Source organism: Moschus berezovskii, chromosome 9 (genome assembly GCF_049115385.1).
Source record: "Moschus berezovskii isolate FMDL1 chromosome 9, NW_MosBer_1.0, whole genome shotgun sequence".
Classification (NCBI taxonomy): domain Eukaryota; kingdom Metazoa; phylum Chordata; class Mammalia; order Artiodactyla; family Moschidae; genus Moschus; species Moschus berezovskii.
In genome coordinates this window covers 60,736,801-60,751,203 of record NC_142468.1, presented here as the reverse complement: position 1 = coordinate 60,751,203, position 14,403 = coordinate 60,736,801, and the positions used below count along the sequence as shown (strand labels likewise).

Sequence of the window (14,403 nt, the reverse complement as noted above, 5' to 3'; positions counted from 1 at the left end):
GTGGTGCCTGCTGGGAGGCACACTGTGCAGATTGCCTGGGTTCAAATCCCAGGGCTGGTACTTACTACATATGTGACCCTGGGCAAGCTACCTAACCTCTCCATGACTCAGTTTGCCTTCCTGTAAAAGGAAGAATTTCATAATGCAAACATCATGGAGTTTTTATGAGGATTAAAGGACTTAATATACACATAACATTTCCCTTGAGAAGTACTACATAACTGTCAATGATTTTATTGAAGTTTTGTTTTTTCTTTTTCTGGCCTCATGACATGTGGGATCTTAGTTCCTTGAGCAGGAATTGAAGCCGCACCCCCTGCATTAAGCATGAAGTCTTAATCATTGGACAACCAGGTATGCCCTAATGATTTTATTTTAAATTTAAATGATGTGACTGACAGGGAGTTAATATCCAAAATATACAAACAGCACATACAACTTAACACTGAAAAACAAACAACCCAATCAAAAAATGGGCAGAAAACCTAAACAGACATTTCCCTGAAGACATACAGATGGCCAACAGGGATATGAAAAGATGCTTAACAGTGTTAAATATTAGAGAAATGCAAATCAAAACCATAATGAGGTATTACTTCACACTGTTCAGAACGGCTATTATCAAAAAGTCTACAAATAATAAATGCTGGAGAGGGTGTGGAGAAAATGGAACCCTCCTTCACTAAGGTGGGAAAGAAAATTGGTGCAGCTACTATGGAAAACAGTAGGGAAGTTCTTTTAAAAAAATTAAAACTATAACTACTATATGATCCAGCAATCTCACTCCTGGGTATATATCCAGAAAAGATGAAAACTCTAATTCAAGAAGATAGTTGCACTCTAATTCAAGAAGATAGTTCACAGCACCACTATTTACAATAGCCAAGACATAGAAACACCAAGTGCTCATCAAGACAATTGGTTTAAGAATATATGGAATGTTATTCAGCCATAGAAGAATGAAATTTTACATTTGCAGCAACATGAACAGACCTAGAGAATATTAAACTTAGTGAAATAAATCAGACAAAGACAAATATTATATGATATCACTTATTTGTGGAATCTAAAAAACATTAAAAATGAATCTAAATACAAAGCCAAAATATACTCACAGATTTAGAAAACAAACTTATGGTTACCAAAGGGGAAAGGTTGGGGGGAGGGATAAATTAGTAAGAGTATGGGATTACAGATTTAAACTACTATACATAAAATAGATAAACAACAAGGATTTACTGTATAACACAGGGAATTATATTCAATATATTATAATAATATATAAAAGAAAATAATCTGAAAAAGTGTTTTCATGCAAAGGACATTTTTGGAAGCACAGCTTCCAAACATATGAAAAATTTTGATATTATAATACATGTAATAATGCACTGATATAGCATTTACTACTCAGACTCAGTGCCTAACTACTCAGGTCTAACTACCATGATTTAAAAGTATTTATAGATTTAATGATACTTGGAGAAACCTGCATAACTGAAATGTGATGCAGAAAGCCAGTAACTTCTACTGGGGACAAAACCATAGATAATGCTAATATTACTATAGCAATTTTCTCACATTAATAATCGAAGACTATGCTTTTAGTAACAGAAGAGTGAAATAGTGAAATAAAACGTTACGTAAAAAGGTGAAATAACAGAAAAAATGAAGACGAAACGTTTCTCCCATAAAAGTTTACAGACCCTTTGAATTCCATCCCAGTTAGGTACATCTGCTTCCAAATGATGTCTGGCACTAGTGTCCTCTTTCCCTTCCTCCTGCCACTGACCTAATTGTGTCCACAAGGAATCCCCACCCACACCTTACCTAACTCCTACCCTTCTAAGCCTGCCCTTCCTCTAGCGTGCCCGCCTTCTCAAGAAGAGCCAGCCTCCACTCAGTCCCCTAAGCTGGGCGCCCCACGTCACACCTCCCCTTCCACGCTCCGCCGTGGACCCGGCCCAACTCGGCAGTGGAGCTCAGCTTGGCCGCCCTCTCCACCTATCTCCACCTTCTGCTTTCTCCTTCAGATGACTACAACCGCCACCTCACTGCTAGCTTAGACTGGCCTCACCCATCCTTCTTCCAGGGGCGCAGGTAGATCCGTCTAGAACCTAAGTCTGGTCCTCCGCATCGTGAAACTTCTGCCCATCTTGCTAGCAAGCTCCTGCAAGCCTGTGTTCCAGTGCCTCTTCACTTCTTTTTCTTTGGGCTGCCCCGCTGGGCAGCATGTGGGATCTTATTTCCCGGTGGTCCAGCCCTCACCCCTTGCATTGAAAGTGCAGAGTCTTAACCACTGGACTGCCAGGCAAGTCCCGCGCCCTCAATTCCTGAGTTACCAAGGTTACCGAGGTTTAGAGGGGGGCCTCTAGCGCCTCAGCGCAAATCCTTGCTCTCCCTGCGCCACACTGCAAGGTCTTTGAAAAATCCCTCTGCCCTCTGTGTCTCAGGGACCCCAGCTTTAAAATGGAGCCGCAAGAGCACTTGCCCACAGGGGTGTGGGAACTAGGTGATAAACACGTGGAATGTTCAGGGCAGGGCCACGGTGCACTGAAAAGTTCAACAGCCTCTTTCTTATTTCATGTTTCCTTCGTGAGGAACGGCCTTTCTCCTGTTCTCTGCTCTGCCAGCTGGTCCTTTAACACTCAGCTTGGGCATCTCCCCGTCCAGGAACCTTACACACACACACACACACACACACACACACCCCACACACACACACCCCGCCACCACACACACGCACACACACACGCACACACACACACACAACCCCAGCCACACACACACACCCGCCCCCCTGGGCTGGGTCCTGGGCTCTAGGGCGCCCCCGCCTGCTCATCTCACCAAAACTCACCACTTGGCTGCGTCCTGCTGGAGAATGCCTAGACCTGCCTGAAAGCACTGTGGCTTCTTCCCTTCTAACCCAGGAACTGGTCAGAACCAGGCATAGGGTGGCTGTTCAGCAAGGATTTGGAGGCTGAATGGATTAAAGAGCGAATACAAATCAAAGAACAAAGTGTTCAAGAAGAGCCAGCTCTCTTCCACTCTCCTGACAATTTGCTTTTCAAAGTATCGCACAATACACAGGTTTATCTTACTACTTTTCTGAGTGGTCCTGTCTGCGTCCAGCCCTTTCCCAGCCAATTCTTGGACCTGATAGCATTGAGTTTCTGAAAAAGAAAGGGAAAAACAGTGTGTGTGTGTGTGTGGGTGTGCGGAGCAGGCAGGAAGGAGGCCCTCAGCCTGCTCTCAGGAAATGGGTATCTAGGGACACCAGAGGCTTAACAAAGAGGACTTCAGCAGGAGGAGCAAGAACTAAAGTATATTTTTAAGAACAGAAGTGAAAACCCTGCTGTGTTGAGTGCTGCCTGAGGGCATGGCCAACGTGGCAATGGCCCTGACTGTAGTTAGAGCTGTCCTCATTCCTTTCTTTTTAAGCCCTACAAAAGAATTCATTTCTTGGGAAAAGATTAGAGAATACAAAAGGGTATAAAGTAAGAAAGCAAAACAACCTTACCCATCTACTCCCAGTCCTCTCCATAGGTAACCTCTGCTTCTGGGCGGATTTTAAGGACACAGGCAGTCACATGTCTTTATGGCTGAAATCATGTTCAAAGAAGAATCGCAGGTCTAGATTTGTTCAGAGAGAGGCACTGGCTGGAAATAGGGCAATAAAGACACACCTTTCCCTGCCAATAGTGGAAGAAAGACACTATTTGAAATAGAATACATACAAGGAACACTTTTTATTAGAGAGGGCCTGTGGTGTGGGACCCGAGGGGACAGCAGGCTTCGGAGGTAGAGTCCAGGTTCTGTTCTTCCTGTTGGATGCTCAGCAGGTGAGAAGTAGGTGGAACGCCCCACATTCAGAGTGGTGAGGTGGGCCTGGCATCTCAGGATGCTCAAAAAAGAGGCCATCTCACCTGAGCCTGAGATCACTTGGTTGAGAAACGCCTGGATTGGAGGTCCCAGAGGGGAGGACGGAGGGCTGGCTGGTGCAGGGCCTGCAGGGAGCAGGAATCTCGGTCCCTGCAACCTTCCCCACCCCCTCTCTTTAAAGCCACCATCACACTTCCAACTTGGCCCGGCCAAACAAAGGCAACGGAAACACAACAGCTGTTGGCTTGGGCTTTGGAAAGCAGAAGCAACAACTGTGCTAGGGGAAAGCCGGGAGCGGGAGGGCAGCCCGGCTGAGCCTAAAAGTAAAACCCGGCCTGACAGCCTGACAAAGGCCTCCTGTCGGGTGCGGCGAGGGGGGCTGATCTGGTGGCTCCTTGCCAGGCTGTTCTGGGGCCACCGTGGGGAAGAGCCCAGACTCCCACCCTCTCCTCCCTCTCCGCCTCCCCAATACCCCCTTCGGAGGACCAGCCTGCCCTGAGTAAACACTCCTGAAATCTGCAACTTTGCTTCTAGCCCTGTCTCACTGCCACCCCGTTCTGGGATGAGAAGATGGACTGGATGTAGTACCTTTATTTACATCTTCCAGCAATGAAAGCGAACCAGGTACCAGTAACTGGTCTGTGGTCTTCAGTTTTCAGATAGGCAGGGATGAGATGAGCCCGTCTCTGGTGAGGAAGAGGGTGTGCCACTGCATCCCCCTATTTAAAAAGGAGCCCTCGCCACTGGCTTGCTCTGTGATGTTGTCAGCACCGGGCATGGTGGGCCCTCTACATGAGCGGGCCTCTTGACCTTCCACACTGCCCAGAGCTTGCTTTCCTTCCCCTGGCATTGGGATATCTTGTTCAGCACCCTTCTACTTGGACTGGTCAGGAGGAAGTTTCTCAGCTTTAAAAGATCATCAAACTCCTAAATGGATTGAAAACAATCATAGTCAATTGAAAACACTAAAATGTTTCAGAAGGACATTAAGCACTCGTGGGGAGCAGAAAATATACACCAGGAAGAGTAAATTTTTCTAATATCTAATTTTAAAGTTAAAAAAAGTGTTTCTGTTTGGTTTAAATGATTTTAAATAGAGCTTGGCCAGCATCTCAATGTCTAGAGTCAAACTTTCTGGTTCAGAAGTGTCACCATTGTTATGCCTCCTCATAAGCTCACTGCTGCCCCCGCGTGTCTTATCTAAACATCACAACACAATTTTCTGCTCTCAAATAAATGGTGAAAACTCTCCAACAGTCTGTTTTGCTCCCATGACAATAAACAGTACAGAATTAACCCGATGTTCTAGTTTGTGAGTGAGAGCTGTGAAACCCAGGTGAGTTTCCAACAAGTCTTTAATTTTGGAAGACGTCATTATATAGTGTTTCTGTTTTTCAATTCATTGTGCCTTTGCTGAAGTGATACATTTAATCCTTAGAGGGAGTGGTTATGATTATATGAACGACGTTAGTCCTATTAATGATACCCCTTCAGAAAAACCACATGACTTATTCATTGATGTGCATTAGATTTATTTTACAGCCTTCAACAGAAATCTTATATTCAACGTGAGTCTTGATTCAGCATGCATCAAGAGTCTCTGATGTGAGATAATTTCTGATACATGGCTCAAACAAAAAACACAACACAGTGTAACCTCCTTGTGCTCACCTGGTACCTTCGTCTTCAGTGGGGAGATTAGATCCCCATTTTGATGTGAACTGGGCTGGTTTTGTGGGTGTGTATTAAGCACCAATTCTTCCTGTTTCTGGCTTATCTATGTAATCTGTGTGGCTTCTTGCTCCATAGAAACTAGGGTCACAAAGAATATCACGTTGTCATGGGTGGAATTTGGAAAATGCCTTCCATCCTGAATAGATTAAGAGGCTGCTCCCTTATGCAGAAAGGTTGCAATAGTCTCCTTCTTAGCATGCATGGAGGGAATGGCTACTCACTCCCGATACTCCTTCCAGAACCTTCCTATACTGCAATGACAGCCTTGGTGTCACTTTTCAAAGTCACCTGCTGAAGCAGCCTTCTGTGGTTCCTGAGTGCTTATTTATGGATCGTATTGATTGTTCACTGTTCAGTCCTGGAACAGCTCTGAGGGAGAGCACTCAGGTTTTACTTCCTTCAAGACAATCAAACAAGTTTGGTCAAATTCAGTGCCCACATAGGACCCACTGGGGCAAATTCTCTTAGACCCAACCCCATGTTTACTCCCAAAGGAAAGTTGTGAGGGATGTGGTCTGAATGTGCAGCCAGGATTACTGAAAAAAAGAGCTCTTGATGGAATGTTCATCATGTTTTGTAATGCTGTCAGTCACTGATCCTGTGAACTAAGGTCAAGATCAGCTTTACCGCCCCAGAGGGAAAGGCTGAAACTATGGGATAGAAACTGAGATACAAGTTCGATGTTTCTGAGCCTTTTAAATTACTCTGACCAAAGTCTATCCTGTATGGCACATATGGAGATATTGAACTCTAAGAGCCAAAGTGCCAAAGCAATGTCTGCAAAGGCAGCTGAGAACAGAATCTCTACAAGGAAGGAGCTCTGAGGTAAGTATCTGACTGAATGTGGGTGCCGGAAGGAATGTCTGGAGGTTGCATGTGCATTTAAGCACACTGTTTCAACTGTGTCCTTATCAGATGTGGCTCTGGGGGCTGTTGATGGAGTTGCCTACTGAACTGCATTGAAAAATACCAGTTGGTCAGTCCTCCAATTTTTCAAAGAAAAGGCTCTTTCTATGTATAGAGACCTGGTGTGAAGTGTTTAATCAGTCTAGGTTGAAGTCATCAACAGAGCAAGCGATCTGTTGATTGTTTGACAATTTTAGACACTTCAGGGTGTGGGGGGCAATGCCACCAAGACTTGAGACTTAGCAGCTCAGCCTGGAGGGGTCCATTTCCCTAAGCACCCTCAGGAGGGAAGCAGAGGAGGACCTGGAGTTCAAACTGACCTTTAGCCTTGTGCCCTTGCCTTTGTCACTGACCTCTGCAGTGTCCATCCTCCCTGCCAGCTTGTATTGCTGTATGTGTGACCACAGAGCAGCAGGGGTGGGTCAGGTTTAGTACAAGTTTTTTTAAGCTACAGGATGAATATAGTAATATCTCCTTAGATTATTGATTTTTATTTAGAGGTTGGGGAAATGTTATGTTCTATAAGAGAAATAATGATACAGAGTCTGAATTAGTTAGGACTGAATTCAGCTGAAAGTAGCAGAAAAATCCAAAGTGTCAGTTGCTTAAATAAAATGGCCATTTCTTTTTTTCTTATATTCAGAAGTTTGATAGGTAGTCAAACTTGGTAAGACCTTCTGCAGAGCAGGGATGCGGGCTCTCTGTTGCTATTTGGCCTTGAGCAGCTTCCATCCTCAAAGGCATCTCATGGTCCAAAATAGCTGCTGGAGAAGGAGCTTTTGAATTTGTATTCCAGAGAGCAGGAAAAGCAAGTCCTTTAGGGACATTTCCAGAAGTCACATCGATCACTCCCTTTATGTCACATAGCCACAACTATCTGCAAGGGAGATATGGAGAAGTGATCTTTATTGGAGGCAGATGTGTACCATCTGAAATTTGATAGTCCTTTGATTGTATAAGAAGAGAAATTGCAGTTGGGGGTCGTTTTAAACAGACTCCCCGGTGATGCGGATGCTACTGGTCCATAGGGACTGCATTTTGAATAGCAAGGGACACAGAACTGCATGAGCTGCCCCTGCCGACCCTACCTTGTCTCCTCTCTCTCCCTATCATCCCCGTGCTTCCTTCTGGCTTGGAAGTCTGCTCACAAGTCTTGTCATTAAGATCTCAGTTAAAATAGTTTCTCTATGACCCAATTTCAATTTGACAGCACTTAATCTGAATTGTTATCATGTATTTATCTGTTTGTATGATTGGTATTTTTTGTCTTCCCCCTCTAGAATGTCAGCATCATGGGAGAAGGGAAGATATTTGTCTTCTCAACACTGAATCCCAGCACTTTCAACAGCACCAAGAATGTATCTAGAGAAATAGTACAGATGAACCTAGTTCCAGGGCAAGAATAGAGACACAGATGTGGAGAATGGATGCATAGACACGGGTCGGGGAAGGGGAGGGTGGGATGAATTGGGAGATTAGATTTGACATAACTACACTACCATGTATAAAACAGATACCTAATGGGGACCTGTGGTGTAGCACAGGGAGCTCAGCTCAGTGCTCTATATGACCTAGATATAAGGGATTGGGGGTGGGGTGGTAAGAAGGAGGTCCAAAAGGGAGGGGATACACACACACACACACACACACATATGGTTGATTCACTTTGTTGTACAGCAGAAACTAACACAACATTGTAAAGCAATTATACTCCAATTAAAAAAAAAGAACATATGCTCAAATGTCTGTAGAATAAATGAAGAATGATGCAGAGTCTCCCTAACTATAATATTAGTTTTGAGATCATAGGCCTTATCTTATATTTACACTCTCCCCCACTGTACATAGCAGGGTGTAATATGTACAGTTGGCATTTGATGAATGTTGAGTGGGGTCTCACAAGAGAAGGAATACCTGTCAACTCCTCAGATGGGTCAAAGGTAGAGTCGGGCATGATGACTACACAGAGCCAGGATGTTGGCTCTCGGTGGGGAAGGTGAGAACAAGCAGTGGACCCTGTGATGGCTTTCACAGTAGAGCTTCCAGTTCTGGATTCTTCCTTTCTATCATCATGCAGTTCAGAATTTTATCCATGTGAATCAGAGGATGCCAGAGGGGGTTGCAGAGAATGCATGAGATGAAAAGATTGTTATTGCGTGGCACTGGACTGATTGCAATACAGATAGATTCAAGTTCTGCAATTATTCAATTACTCATTCATCTACGTATGAGCACCTGCTTTGTGCCAGGTGTTATGCTAGGTGCTGGGGATACATAGAGCCTGTGTGCGTGACATCTTGTTCCACACTGGACAAAGTCATGTCAAACACAAGGATTCCTAATTCCTAAGGTGCAAGACTATAAGGCTGCATGTTAAACATTATAGCCTTTCTGCTTAAAAACTGTCCAGTGGGTCACCTCCCAATACTCCTTGCACTCATGACTGGATTAATGATCCGGTGTTTGCTAAGTCATTTGTGATTGCTGGGTTGGGCGGGCTCCTTTGTGAGTTCCTACCCTTTGATTCTCGGCAGGTTGGAGAGGGAAGAGTACCCCCACCCTGACCTTCTCATGTTCCTTTGTCTCACACACAGTAAGGAAGAGAGGGAATCCCCTGATGACATCAATTTTTAATTCCTTTCAGTAGACTGCAGTAGAAGAGAGTTTCGGCACGGCCTCCTCTGTGTATATACTTGTTTATACACTAGCATTTATTAGTAATTAAATTTCAGTGTTAGTCTGTAAGTCATAATGCTGATAATCATCTTTTAAATTAATTCATTTGGATATGGCTAGGAACCAGACAAGGATACTATCAAATACATTCATTAACAAATAAGATCAATATGGTGCATCTGTGGGTTAAAAATTTTACCTTCAAAAGAAGAGTTCTCGTATCTGTGATCTCATTTCACACTACATATGATTATTTGAAAACTCCTCTCTAGGGGCGGGTTGTTCCACACCTGCGCATCCCGGGTGAGGATAATGAAGACCTGCCTCAGGCTACCCGACTTGACTCTGCACCACAAGTCAGCCAGCACTCCTGTCCGGGTCCCCTTGGGTCTCTCCCTGCTTATTAAAAAACTAAAGGCAAAGATGAACAAATATACTAATTTCAAGATGTGCTGAGAGCACACACTTAGGGCATGAACAGGGGAGCTAAGGAAATGAGGCTACTTTCAGGATCGTCTTTGGTGACAAATAGATACACACACAAACTCAGGCACAGATGACATCAAACTAATATCAGGCATCCAGAAAGCCCAGAATTGGAAACCTTTAGTCTCCTGGGACTGAAAAATCAGTTCCTGTTTATTTTTTCTACAGCTGTGACTTATTTCCTGTCTTCAATAATTTCTCCATGCACGGGCCTTCATTTGCAAGAAGATATTTTTATACATTCTTGCCTGATCGGTTAGCTTTTCCTGGAAGACTTCCTCTGGAGTAAAAGCCCCATGTCTCTGTTTTCCCTATGACTGGAATGTGGACCAGGAAAGTGCTCTAACTCTGAACTTGTTCGAGGGGCATGTAAAGAATAACTCAAGTAGAAGGAAAAAAAACCCTCGATGATGAATCTCTCCTCACCTCCCAGTGTGTCTTGTCCTGAAATCAACCGCAGTGTTTCCACTTCCCAAGAATTCAGCTGTGTCACAGGGTAAAGATAGCTTCAGAATCCCCTACCTGGATATCTAATGAGACAACAGGACACTGCAGGTGGCGGTAAATTCCTTCACCCTGACTGCTCACAAAGCAGTAATGACTAGCCCGTGATTAACTATTTTAATTCTTTTCAAGGGTTAGTGGAAGGGCCAGTAACCCAGCTTACAACTTTGCCATCACAGCCCTGCCCCTGGGGATGCTCTGACACAGGTTTAGTGTCCTTCTAGATCCAGGTGCCCTTGGAGAATTAGCCTCACCCTGTCCTACTCTTCTGAGTAAGTGTAGTGCATGCTATGTGTTTGTATGCAGTGGGTGCTCAATATACACCGAATGAATGCAGCTTATCATCCATCATTTGGTGTCACTGAGTCTCATTTCCTCTATGTAAAATGAGAATATCAGCAAATGATTGCTTATATATCTTCCAGTCTGAACGTTCTAAGGGTTCTTTTGGACAGCCATATAGAATTATCTCCCATCTTCAAAGTTGTTTCTAAGCAACAGAATAGTACTTCCCTGAACTCCTTGTTTGACCTCTTCAGCCTACAGAGATGTTTATCACTGAGCCTGCAGCACTACATTATCTGTAATATTACGTTTTTTATCTGGTGACACATATCAGATTGGTATTGAGCTTTTCATCTGTGTAGATCCTGTCCTTTCGTTACATTAGAGTGTAAGCCTCCGAAGCCAGACATTTTATAAAATATGCTCTGTAAACGTTTGTCAAATAAATAGATACCACATCAAGAAATCATCTTAATTTTATCCAGAGGAAATTCTGGGCTTAAAGGAAGCAGAATAATCAAGGGTGAATTCCAAGCATGTAGTCTGGGAAACTTGTGTGTGATGATGCTGTTCTTCGAGAGAGAGAATCTCGCAAGAGGATCAGGTTTGGAGGAGGGTGTGGAGGAGGTAAGTTTAGTGACAAGCTGCATTCTATACCTTCTTCTTGGAGATTTTTGAAGAACATTATCCAAATCATTATTTGAGATGAGATCCTGGCCAAAGGAATGTATTTTACTGTGTGTAGCCTAGAGTTCCCCAAATAATTGGACATGACTTTGGACACACTGATATAAGAAGAGAAGCAGGGCTAGGAAAGAAGCCTGCAGAACAACTAACTTTTAAGGAAAGTCAGGAGAAATTTGAAAAGGAGCATCCAGAGAAATAGGAGGGGCTTTCCACCCCCGGATTTAATCCTGGCTCAGGCCTTTTACAGATACAAGGAAAAGCTGAGTCCCATCTCTTGCCAAGAACAGGAGAGCCCTTAGGCTACGTCTTGGAAGGTGCAGAGTTCTCTGGGAGAAAGCAGGCACTCAAGTACTTCCAGTCCAACTCTCAAAAGTCTCTCTATTCGACGAACTTACCCCCTTTGTTAAAAGGAAGCCTGTATTAACACGCTCAAATCCAAGCCCATGAGAAGAGCCCAACATCCACTCCTGCAGCTATCGTCTTAAATTAGATCTGATATAGCCAAAGGTAGGGCTTCCCTGATGGCTCAGTGGTGAAGACTCTGACTGCCAAGCAGGAGACACAGGCTCATTCCCTGGGTCGGGAAGATCCCCTGGAGAAGGAAATGGCAACTCCCCGCCCACCCCGCCCCACTAGTCTTGTCTGCAGAATCCCATGGACAGAGGAGCCTGGTGCGCTACAGTCGGTGGGTTCCAAGACTTGGACACAACTTAGTGGCTAAACCACTACCATCACCACAGGTAAAGACAATGCAAAATCTAAACAACATAGAAAAATAAATGATCTGAACTAGTTAGTTATCTGACTCACTTCCTGTCTTCTGGGACTATCCTCAAACTTCCCTTTAATGTTTCATTTTGATCTCAACAGCATGAGGTGTTTTTTTTTTTTTTTTTAATATCCTGCTATCTATATATGGGATTGAGAAAGGGTGAAAAGGAGGAGAATGGGAAAACGCAAGGCAGTTCTTTATATAGGGCTCATGCTAGTGGGATTGTACAATGTAACCAATTTGGAAAGTAGTTCCTTAAAAAATTAAACGTAAAATTACCATATGAGCCAGCAAGGGGTAAGGGGGTTCTTCTTGGGGTGAATTAAAGTATTCTAAAATTAGTGGTGATAAATATACAACTCTGTGAATATACTAAAACCACTGAATTGTACACTTTAAAAGGGTGAACTTTATGGTATGTGAATTATATCTCAATTAAGCTGTTATTTTAAAAAAAGAATGGGCAGAGGATCTGAACAGACATTTTTCCAAAGAAGACATGCAGATGGCTAACAGATACACAAAAAGGTACTCAACATCACTAATCATCAGAAAAAAGCAAATTAAAACTACAATGAGATATCACCTCATAGCTGTTAGAATGGCTGTTACCAAAAAGACAACAAATACGAAGTGTTAGTGAAACTGTGGGGAAAACGGAACCCTTATGCCCCATTGGGAATGTAAATTGGTGTTGAAAATGAAACTACCATATGATCCAACACTTCCATTTCTAGGTATTTATCTGAAGAAAATCAAAATATTAACTCAAAAAGATATGTGTCCAGTGTCCACTGTAGCTTTACAGTAGTCAAGACATAGAAACAAGCTGTGACCATCAATGGATGAATGGATAAAGAAAATGAGATATATATATATATATATATATACACACACTAGAATATTATTTAGTCATTAAAAGAAGGAAATCTTGCATGTATGTGACAACATTGATGGACACTGAGAGTATTATGCTAAGTGAAATAAGTCAAAGAAAGAGAAAAGACAAAGGTCTCACTTATATGTGGAATCTAAAAATAAACAAAAGCTAAATTCATACATACAGAGAACAGACTGGTTGCTTATGCCAGAGGTGGGAATGAGGATGGATGAATGGGTGAAAGGGTCAAAAGACACAAAACAATCTTCTAGTTATAAAACAAATCCTGTGGATGTAATATACAGCTTAGTGGTTACAGTTAATTATACTGTATTGTATATTTTAAAATTGTTAAGAGAGTAGATCTTAAAAGGGTTCTCATCACAGGAAAAAAAATGATAACTGTGGTGATAGATATTAATGAGATTTAATGTGGTGATCATTTCAAAATATATAAAAATATGGAATCATATTGTACACCTGAAACTGATTTAATGTCATATGTTAATTATATCTCAATAAAAGAAGAAGATGTGAAAGATGTGGGCTTGATCTCTGGGTTGGGAAGATCCCCTGGAGGAGGGCATGGCAACCCATTCGTATTCTTGTCTGGAGAATCCCCATGGACAGAGGAGACTGGTGGGTTACAATCCATGGGGCTGCAAAGAGTTGGACACGACTGAGCGACTAAGCACAAAACACAAAAAAGAAGAAAATTCAAAGTGAATAAATACTTTCCTTCCAAGAAAAAACATTCTCCAAGTCATGGAAAAATCAGTGGTTTCCTGCTTGGAAGGTCTTCATTCCTCAAATGCTTTCTCACCCGTGGTTTACCACCACAGCATATGGGACAGCTCTTTGGAACATTCTGTTCCTCTAGAATAATCCGAGGTGGTAAAATTAATCTATCTCTAAGTGGGGTCTTTTTTCCTACTAGAAGCACAAATAATGTTCAACTATCGGTTTTATACCCATAGCTTTGTCTTGCCATGTCTATGACATCAGAAAGGACGTGTTCACTTATGGAGTTTATCTGTGCATTTCTTAGGTCACTTTTCTACAAGTCAGGCTTTTTAAGGTATAATTTATGTTTAGTCAAATTCAACCTTGGAAGGTTTTCAATTCAGTGAATTTTGGGGAATGTGTACAGTCATGCAGTCACCATCACACTTGAGAGGTAGGCAATTTCCAACAGCTTAAAATGTTCCCTCATGTCCCTTTGTAGTCAACCCCTTTCTCCATGTCCAGGGCCTGGCACGCCCCTTCCCACAACTTTACTGATTTCTGTCCTGAAGGCACTCTTCAATCCCTATTTTGTACTATCATTTTATCTGCAGGTAAGTCTCTCCACCAGACAAGATCCTGCTTTGTGTCCCTGTAACACCAAATGTGGTGCCTGGCACCTAACATGTATGCAGGAAATAGGTGCTTAATGAATAAATGAATCACTCGTTTTTTATATTTTGCTAAATTGTTGCAGAGACTCTGCTCTCTGACTTTCAGGATGTGTCTTTTGAAAAGGGGCTATTAATGCTGGAGAAAGTTTTCTATCAGGACTTAAAAATTATCTTTTAATTTTTTAACTGGAGATAAA

General features: G+C 42.7%; 1 protein-coding gene across 1 annotated transcript in view; it reads right to left on the bottom strand.

The window, feature by feature from the left end:
• NIN (ninein) overlaps positions 1-14,403 on the bottom strand; it is a 144,027-nt gene that overhangs the window by 127,700 nt on the left and 1,924 nt on the right. The gene's annotated exons all lie outside the window — the stretch shown is intronic.